Source organism: Thunnus albacares, chromosome 8 (genome assembly GCF_914725855.1).
Source record: "Thunnus albacares chromosome 8, fThuAlb1.1, whole genome shotgun sequence".
In the NCBI taxonomy this organism is placed as follows: Eukaryota; Metazoa; Chordata; class Actinopteri; order Scombriformes; family Scombridae; genus Thunnus; species Thunnus albacares.
The window spans coordinates 31723003-31734096 of NC_058113.1; positions in this window are offsets into that span (position 1 = coordinate 31723003).

Below are 11094 nucleotides of genomic sequence, written 5' to 3' on the forward strand. Positions count from 1 at the left end.
TCCTCTGTCTCTTTGTTTGAACATCTGTTTTATTATCTTGCACAGTGTCACCTCATACATGCATTTAATGCCTCATTAAACTGACTTTACTAAAGTAGATGTCAACAGATTTTTAGCAAACACATTTTGTTTGTATTCATACAAACCATTGGACTATTGTTTTATTTTCTGGAAAGCTGAAAAACTGAATGAAACACATTTAGACCCTACTGATCACCAATACTGTCCACTGGTAGCTGATATATTTTGAGGCTCCAGTTTATATTTTAAGTGAATTGGTATCACTGTTAGCTTTTCTTTAGTAAATGTAAATACTGGCAACTCTGAGGCCTGAATCCATTAACTCTTACATCTTATACAAGACTTTTAATACCTTTTTACTGCTTGTTTAAGCCAAAGGTAACACTTAGTTTGACATGTGTGTTTCATTATAATTTCCTAGAAGTGTCCTGGAAAGAACTATGTAATTTAGGTAAAATAGAGACTGCGTTCAATTGAACATACAGAAGTTTGAACTTTGTCAGCAGACAAGCACACAATCCAACATATATGAAGTCGGCAATAATAAATAAAATAATAATGAATGAATATTTACTTTTAAAAAGACATTTTCCCCAATAATTTGACTCTAAATTACATAGTTCTTTCCAGGAAATGTCATTCAGGAAACTGGGTATCAAATTATAGAATCACATGGAATAAATCATACAATACCTCTGATAAAAAATACCAGCAGGAGGTTTTGTCTGTAACTATGGTGTTGAACAAGAGGGAAGTTATTAGTGGTGATTAATGAAACAGGTCTCTAAAACCATGAACGTTTTCTTTGACTCTGACTCAGAATACAGTTGCATCCTTAAGACAAGGTCAAGGAACCAGCTGCTCGCTGCCTTCCAGCAACATCCATCTCTGTTTCCTCTGGGGTTTGCACTGAGGAAGGCTGAGAAGCTGTGTGTGTGTGTGTGTATGTGCCTGGACTTGGCAATATCCCAGCTTCACTGACCTCAAAGCAGGCAAGCTAACAAAGCAGCACCGAGGCCCTCCACAAGCAAGCAGCCATCCCATGAGATGGCCAAGGAAAAAGTACAAAAGAGGGAACAATGTGTGACCTCACTCACCCACCCGTCCTACTCCCTCCACCCCCTCTTGTCATTCATTAGTCAGTTTACTGAACAATGATGGCTATTTTAGCGGGTGCTCGCCTCCTCGCTGCCTGAATCTGCCCAATGAGAGATTCAGCGAGGAAGGAAACTGCAGACAGTCGTATTCACTGTGAGAAGGCTTAAGTGCTGGAATGGTATTACAGCAGCTGTCTGGCATGCTCTTATTCTCTGCCTGTCAACAAAGCTGTCCTACCCAGGACATTCACTATACAATCACTAACTGATAAGAGAAACTTAATTGATGCCTCGAGAGGAGAGCAGCAACAAATAAGATAAAAATAGAAGGATTCATTTAATATGGTTCATTCCCAAAGCAACACTGATGTTCTGAAAATAGTAAAAAAAAGACTTGTTTCAGTATAGCAACATATTAGTATATATTGTAATGTTGAGAATACAGACAATGCAGTTAACATTTCTGCAGATCAAAACTATGTTAAATGTAAATAAATATATATAGACAGGATTTAACGGATTGAAGTTTAACAGATTAAAGGTATGAGCAAGGTAGTCTAATTTATACATAGTAAAAATTAAATTATGCATGGTTCTGTGTGTTGTCTATAGCAGTGGGATTATAAAAAGTAATGAGTTTAATTAGAGTGTTTCCATTTGATCTACAGTAGATACAATTAATTTGGATTTGTATCCTGGAAAAAGAGCTCCTGTCCTTCACCGTCTCAACAGGAATACTTTATTCATCAAAGCCTAAAAATCTTGTGTTAAAAACACCTTCATCAGTCAGATGCTACCTATGATCAGGAGGTGTACTTTAGGAAACTGGTTGTTTTTCATTTAATCAGTTTGATATATTACTGTAAAATATGCTGGTGATTATTTTTTTGTAAACCTAAATGGTTTTTTTTCCCTTCAGCAGTCAAAATCCAAGTTAATGAAATTCTACTTTAATTTCATCTTCACATGTGCACTGTAGCACCAAAACTTTTCATATTTTAGTTCAGATTTAATTGAAGGAGTTTGGCTTTAACTAATGGCTGCATATAAAACAATAGAGAGCTTATGAACATCAAGAGGATCTGCTGTTCTTGAAATATAAACAAGTGTCTGTGTGGTTAAAGTAAAGCTGGCACGGCGCTCACATTATAAGACATTTGGCTTAAATTTGTAGTTACCACTGAATCATCCTGGAGGTGGGATGTATCTTTTGATGGCTGCATGAATCATTTTAGTCCTTGGCAATTTAACGCAGTAAAACCCCATTACTGTGGGTCAAACCAACCGTCAACAACACGCCTTTATTGTGTGCCAAGTTTTCACTAACAAGCTCCCTAGTTACCACAAAACTTGGCATAGCCGCTAATAAAGTATTGTTGTGTTTGACATGACTTACAGTATCAGCATGTTTTTGGCCAATTACTGTGCAACCCAAATATGCACCCCCAGACCAGATTTCATTTTCTGATGCTTGGCTTTTCCAAAATGAAGAACAGTGTCCACCTACTTCTTTTTGGGGTCATTTGTGATGGTTCACATTATGTTCTAATTTCTTACAGAACTGCAGTGCTGGCACATCAACAGGTCTTTGGTAATTCTTCTTATTTTGTACCACCAAAGACATCCATCTCACTAGAGTAAACATAATTTCTTTTAAAATGCCAGACATCAATATTCTTGATTGATCTATCCGTGACAAATTGCTATTGGCTGCTGTTGATTAACATGGATGGGGAGGTGTGTTTGCACGAGTTTAGCTTTTAGCTCTTTGTGGCAGTGTTTGTTTACACGTGTGCCCTGATAGCCATATGCCATCCATCAATCCATCTCCATTGATTTACTCTTGATGTCATTAGAGTGAATGACGGAGGAGCTGCACAGATGGACTGAGGAGAAACTGTGTCCACTAGGCTCAGAACAGAAGGTCCTTTTGAGCTGTAAGAGAATAGCACAAATAATCATATGATGCCAATGAGTAACAAGTCTAAATCCCTGCTAGAAGCTGAATTACACCCCAACTAACAATGTGTTTTACATTACTTGGAGTGGAATGAGAAATATATGTTTGTGGACCATGATGGCATCAAAATCAAAATGATTCATCTCATCTGGGGAACATCAATGTGATCTGTAACTGTCATAGCAATCTGACAATTAGATAATGAGATGGAGTATCTTGAGTGCAATTTTGACAATCTTGGCTTGAAAATGGTCTTAAAAGATCATGTTTTGTCCAAAATGGAAAGAACTCATCCTCTGGGGAGTGTGAATCTGCTCAGTATAGGTTTCACAGCAACCTAGTTATTAGATTTTGATATTTCTTGTGTACAAGTGGACATTTTTTGGCTCTACGCTCTAGAAACGTTCACCAAAGGCACTGAATGCAGCAAATTTTCAAGATACAGTAACTTGTCAAAGGTCAAAAAGTCAGAGGGTCATGACAGTATTTGAAAATCATCCTCTGGGTATCTGTGACTTAACCACAATAAATTTAATTTTGGTCAAAAGTTAGTTTTGTGGAATTACTGGTGATGTGCAATAGCGCACTACAGCTGCATTAACGTCAATGAGAAATAATCTTTCACTTTCTTCATGTTTTTAGGCAGTTCACCAACAGTATGACTCATCATGACAGGTCACAGAGGCACTGACCTTTGACATATTTCTTTGCTTTTAACACTAGTAACCTTGGAACTGAAGCTTATTTCTCTGCCGCATGGTGCTCTGCATCAAAAAACATGAGCTAAATGCTTAAAATTCAAATCCATGCACATGTCTTTTGACAATTTGTTAAGTGATGACAACTGAGCAGGCACTGAAGTCATTAGACTATCTGGAGAGATCAGTTTCTGTATGACAGTCCGTCAATTAATTCTGTGTGAATCAGCCTCACATGTACAGTGAGAGAGAATGAAGACAGAATTACATTTATTCATGTAGCAGTTTTTATGTCTTTGTTCTTTTTTTTAAATGCTCTTTTAGAAGTCAGTAACTTGATTACAATTTTGTACTTCACCACATTTCCACTCACAAGTATGTTGATTCCTCCTGTACTCTGTAATGCACTCTGAGTATTCTTCTTAAATAACAGAATCACACTTTGAATGCTCTGACATCAGTTTTGTCTGCACAGGAATGACTGCATGCACAGCTGCATGTAAGTGAAGTTTCACACCTTGCATTTTGTTTTTACTGTAGAAATTGTGCTTCTACTTGAGTACTGTCTGGCAAAAGTCATTTTTACACAAGTTCTCTTTCCATTTACTTCTAGAGGCCCCCATACAAACAAAGGAAATGCGCTGAAGATGGTGTTTATTGCAACATTGGGAGTGAGACATGAGTTGCCACAGACGTCCTGTTGGTGTCCTTCCCCGGCTATTACTATTGCTGCTGTTATTGTTATGATTGTTGTTATTCTGTCCCGCCCTCTCCTCCCCCCTCTTTCTCTCTCTCTCTCAACCCAACCGGTCAAAGCAGATGGCCGCCCACCAAGAGCTGGGTTCTGCTTGAGGTTTCTACCTGTTAAAGGGGAGTTTTTCCTTACCGCTGTCGCCAAGTGCTGCTCATGGGGGAATTGTTGGGTCTCTGTAAATTAAAGAGTACGGTCTAGACTTGCTCTATGTGAAAAGTGCCCTGAGATGCCTATTTGACGTGATTTGGTGCTATATAAATAAAATTGAATTGAAAAAGTAAGTAGGAAGCACACTGGTTTTACATGTCACGTGTGGGTCATAAGCTGCCGATTGTGGTTTGACAGGTAATCAATGCTGTGTCACCTAAAAGGTGTTCTGTGACCAAAAAAATTGCATCTGCGTTACAACACCTTTCCTCCCCGCCCAAACACTAAGACTTCTCTAGTGTCTTTCTCTGTGTGAACAGCGTACAAAACATCTGACTGAATCATTGCCTTCTGTCACGTATCACTTCATCATCACCACAGTGACGAGTCACGGGCCGATGTTAAAATAGAGCAGAAGTTGCACTGCAGTGTGCAATCTGTCAGTGACAGCTGCATTTGGTTTTAGTGATCCAGGATGAGTGAGACTGTAGGAATGACTTGTGAATAAAAAATAATCCTCCACGAGAACAATATTAGCAAAGGTTGTGACCTGGATGTTTCAGTTCATAGTCATCTGCTTCAGTAGTGAAAAGGACTGTCTCTGTCTCACCATTATCAATAGGATCGATTCAGATGTTAGAAATCAGGGTTTAATTTGATCCGAAGATAAAAGGAAACCAAGTTTGACCTTCTGTCTTGGGTGTGGGGGTGGAGGTCAGGGTGAGGATGGTGTTTCAAGTCTACCCTTTTACTGGGGGTGGGAACAGTTTCATGCAAATGACGAACCTTCCTTGAAGCAGCTGAACAGTGACTGCTGGTTTTAACCTCAGTTTTAAGGACATAAATATACAATCATTGCATTTGAACTAAAAAGTAGTTTAAATGATTTATTTCAGAATTACACAGTGTTGAGTGCCAGCTCAAAACAAGGAATTGAGTATGGTGGTACTCTTTGTTTTATTAGTGCTGCTTTAAAGAACCTATTGTATTCAAAAAGGTTCCTTCTCAGTTTAATCACACAAGCAGCTCTATAATTCCACAAAATTCTGCAGAGATTGAGGTGCCTGCTCGTTAAGACTCATTACAGTTCACAACCACAATGTCCACAGTTTGATTTCAACATTTGTTGCATGGCATATCCCTGCCTACCCATTCATACTGTCTCTCTGCACTTTCATCTGTCAACAAATGCCAAAAAATAATCTTACTGCAAAACTGTTACTACTATTATTACTATTACTATTATTAGAGAAGTGGTTTTTCTACGATAAAGCTCTTCAGAACATGAGGTGCTGAAAATAACTTGTTTATGATAAATGTGGGGAAAGTTCCCAGCTAAAACCATATCCTTTTTTATCCTCGCACCCCGCATACCCTTTAAACACACTGAGGCAAGGTTTGATTATTACAATCAAGTATAAATAAGAAAGACTTTCAGCTGTGCAGAACCCCACAAGTAAAGAGGTTTCCATCAGGTATAATCTTAAAACATTTTTTTAAAAAGCAAACTCGCCTTCCATAACAATAATTTCCGTATATAATAACTGTCATTGACATCAGCTTGACAAATTCAGATGTAAATGTGGCGGTGTAGACAGAGGCGAGGCAGGTCAGTTCCTCTATTGGTCTGCTAGCAGATACCCACAAAGTAATCTAATCAGTGTCTGAAAATGAAGTTAGATGCGTGCTGGCAGGAAGGCCACACCCATGAACACACAGAACACAGAGGAAAGCAAAGAAGAGGACAATCATTCACATCTAATCCTCCTCTTCTCTCCATCTCAAGACCTGTCTGGGCAACATGCAGGCTTCCTTTGTGCTACTGTAGTGCTCATTCTAAGCTTTATAAAGATGCACCACATTCACGCTGAGAGAAAGGTTTTCCCACATATTTCAGTCATTACGAAGGCATTTTAACCACTGTGGTGCTGAAACATGACATCGCCCTCTGAAAAATGTCAGCCTTTATCTCGCAGCAGCAGGAAATAGACAATGCTTGAACTGTCCAGTTGGAAGTCTGACTGATCCATCTGAGTGTGTGTGTGTGTGTTTATTATTAGCGGCCTGTTGAGCCAGGAGTGTGTGTGTCTGTCTGAGACATGAGCCTGACGGCTGCTGTGGACAAACCAGCTGACTGTGCCAGCTGACGGGGGTTGGCCAGCTCAGTCAGTTCTGCATGTGTTGGGAGAACAATGTGGGTGTGTGTTGCTTCTTTGTCATCCACCCCCCCCCCCACCCACATTACTTCCTTCATCATCATTTCTCTGTAGTTTAATCATAGATGACCATGACACAAACATGAAACCAGTGATGTCGTTTAGAAACAGGGAACAGCAAAATACTCACAATGAGAAAATGATTCGGAACTCGTTACGTATGGCACATTACAAAATACAATTTTCACAGTAATTGATCCTTTTCTTCATCCTGGACGTGCAACTCTAGGTCTATATTTAGAATTTGCTGCTATTCATGGATGATAACTTGTTAATACAATCTTTGATGATTTGGCCATCTGTCTTGGCCATAAAAAATGGCCATAAAAACTCTTTCTCACCACTCTCAAGCAGTTGTGTAAGAAGTATTTAGTTTTCTTCCCTTAAAGCTGCAGTAATTTATTTTTTTGGCCACTTGGGGGCAGCGCAACAAGATGTAAACACAAAGCTGACATACTGTATTATAAATTTAAGTTATTACAATGTTAGCAAACATTCAGATTTAACATTCATCTGGAGTCGTGTTTCTGTCCACCTGGTGAATGTGAGTCCAAGATTCACTCTCTTTTAGTTCTTTTTTTGCTCTCTACCAACTCCTGAGGGAAATATCTGGCTCTTTAGCTGCTAAATGCTCCACCATGTTCACCAGCTAGTCTACAGCTAACTGTGTCTGTTTGCCGTTTGGCGCTGAGCAGGTAGTGTACAGTGGCTTTTTCTCTGAAAACAGCTGCCTGCTGCGGCCCAAAACGACACTATGAGAGTGCTGAGAGTGAACCAGGACAGTAAAGTTGCAGCCAGACAGCTAAATATGGAAGCCCAGAAGGGCCTTGCTTGCAGTTACTTTTTTAATGCCATTATCTCAAGATCTTTTCTTTTTTTTGTTATTTCAAGATAACAAAGCTTGTTTTCTCATGATAATGGGTTAACTTATCTTATCTTGAGAAAACAAAAGGCCGAGTTCTTTTATTTAGAGTTTATAAAAGTAGTAAGGGTTGACTATAAGCCTTATTAACAAATGACTCATTATCTCCATAATTATTTGTACATCCACGCACTGAGACAGTTTTTGGTAAATAATATTTATTGAATAAAATATGACAGAAAACATCAAACAGGTGGCAGCAGTGAGTTCACATATATTTCGCCCGTTTCTTGACGTCTTGCCCCGAATCCTCACATATAAAAAGCAAAGTTGCTCAGCAGATTTCACCATTTTCACCATTTTAAACACAATTGCTTCATATGATTCACTGCTTCAGAAAGCTTTGTTTCTCCCATCACTGATGCCAACATGGCACTTCTGATCTCTGATAAAATATTGTAAGTAATAAGAGGAAATGACCTTTTGTTTTCTCCTGATTACAGGTTGATTATCTCGTTATCTCGATATAACGGTGTTAAAAAAGAATTGCAAGCACGGCTGTTTTTGGCTTTTGTAGCTAAAGAATGAGCTGAAACTTGCTATAAAGCTCTGTAAAGCTGCAGAGTCGCTGATAATTCTCTGTAGGTTCATCAATACGAGCCAAAACCAACACAATACACACTGACAGCTCATATAGTTTTATTAGGAAAAATATTGATTATAGATGTTTTAAGTATGAATATAAAATCTTATCAATAGGCTATCAAAAGTAAACATACTTTGTAGAATTGCCTCTGTAATAATCCTTAATGTGGAAGCAATTTAAACTGTTTTACACACTTTTGGGTAGTTTAATTTCCTGTATCACTATGCATGGTCTTCTACTGTAGCTGTCACATAAATTGTGTGAAGGTGTGTCCTGATTGGCCGGCTACATACATGCAAATTTCAGTGGGCGCTTGCAGTGCGTGTGATTGGAGGAGAGTATTACCCACAGAGTCCAGTAGAGGACTCCACCGACGCTTGTAGAATCAGGTTTACAATATCATAAGCTTCATTTTGTTTCCTCAAGCTCCTGAAAGTTGAGACATATTGTGTATTTTTGTTTTCCTGTGATCACAAAATAATTATTTCAAGTTGACACATATTCTGAAGCCGTGTTTACCCATTATCACATATAAGGATCCTTTTTATTTTGAGTTTTGACATCTTATGTGGAGATGAAGGGAATAATTACTTGTTATGTTGACACACTTGAGATTTATCTGAAGAAAACAAGCTTGTTATTAAGAAATTATGTAATAACTGTATGTAAATGCTTTTCAAATCCTCTGTACCTTTGTCCTCTCCAGCTTTATTATTCATGTATTCATTATGTATTTAGGTTGTGTTTTATGTTGAAGCCTTTTCAGCTTGATGTTGGTGTCTTTGAACTCACTTTTGTCACTTTTTGAAAAAAGTCTTTAGTTCTTGTGAGGAAGAGCGGCTTCGCTTCAACAACAAGATGTGTCAGCAAACAACCGAACTGAAACACCCTTCAGCGAAATATTGAAGCGTTTTCCAGCTTCAGGGTAAGTCAATGTTTTAATATAATATCAGAGAATCAGAGTTTTCTCAGAGCTGTTTCTGCCTTTGACCTTTGACCTCCCTTGAAGGAGGAGGAGGAGGTAAAGAACTCCCTCTTTTGTAGATTATAATATTTTATTGATATGTACTTAAAGTAGCTTCATGTATGAGCATCAGCTGAATGACATGTAAATGTTAATCTCCTTATTAGTCTTGAACACTGTGGAAAAATGCTAAATGCTAAATAAATAATAAATATCAGAGTCCAATGAAATCAGAGGAGACTCTGAATGTGTCGCCACCAATAAATCCAACATTAGATTTATCTCAAAATACTCCAAACATCTCAAAATAAATAATATTAAAGATTTCATGTCAATGCATCTTTGAAACTTGCTGAACTGCAACATGTACAGTCCATACTGTCCTAAATATTAATCCAAATAGTTACAGTATATAGATATTTGCACTTGTTTAAACAAACAAAAAAAAAGCTAATTTTAATAGATGATACATGTCCATCTCCAGAGTAGAACATTTCCTAAAAAACAGTTAATCAAACCATCCAGTCTGCTGTTTCATTGATGTCCATGTGTTGCATCAGGTTGAGGAAACATTTTCAGAACCTCACCAGATAAAAATACTTTGATATCACAATATAAAAAGTCAGCAGCTCTCACTGGATCATTGTGCAGTGTATCAATACCAAGCATCAGAGTGCCATCTAGTGGTGATAACGTGGGAATGCTTTCATATCAAACAGCAGATCAGATTAATAGAAACTCACAATAAAAGACACAAAGTCAAACTTGTCTGTAGGTCAACTTGTCTATTTAATATATAAAATACGGTAAAACATACGCAAAAAGGGGAGGAGGGTAAGAGGGGACCAATGGATACTTTGGTACAATAACAAACACTTTTTTTTGTAAAAGCAGTATAGAATTTGTAATAACATATCAGTGCATACTTTATTTATGAAAATATACACAAATTGTATATCATTCTCCAAAAACAACAAAAAAAAAATTATCTTTACAACAAAAAAGCAGACTAGCCGAACACAATATATTAGCTATAATTTATTTTAAACATTTTTCTTCAATTTCATTTTTTTTTTTCTTAAATGTATTTCTGTGTGATGTATATTTGTGTTGATATTACATTTTATTTCCTATAACATGAGTCACTCATCGCTTGTTTTGAAACGCCCATGCATTGACATCATTGTGTCTGGTCAGAAATAAGTTAGATGTGTCACGCTGCCCCCCCCCCCCCCACCCTCCCTCCCCTCCCTCCCACCCTCCTCCCCTCCCTCCCTCCCCCCCACCCCATCCCCCCATGTTACCATACGTGGACTGAGAGGTTTGTACATTGGACTCCAAGTTGCAGCAATGAAGCGATTTCGTCGCAGTCGACTCGTTCAGCGCCTCTGTCCACAGCCACACGTGTACTAATATCAACTATGCTTGTGTTGTTTGTTTCATGTCATAAAAATCGTGCAACATTAGTAACACCCTTTTTGAAGAAAAAAAAAAAAAAAAAAGAGAACACAAATCCCAAAAAAAAGAGAAAAAACAAAAAATATATTTATAGAATATTTTTATATAATAAAATAAAATCAAATTCCAAAATAAAACAAGATGCCTAACCTACACAAAAAAAAAACAAAAAAAAAAAAACGCAGATTTCTATATCATCGTGACAGCTACCATCAGTGAAAGCTGTGGTAATAATGATGATAATAATAATAATAATAATATCAATTCTCAG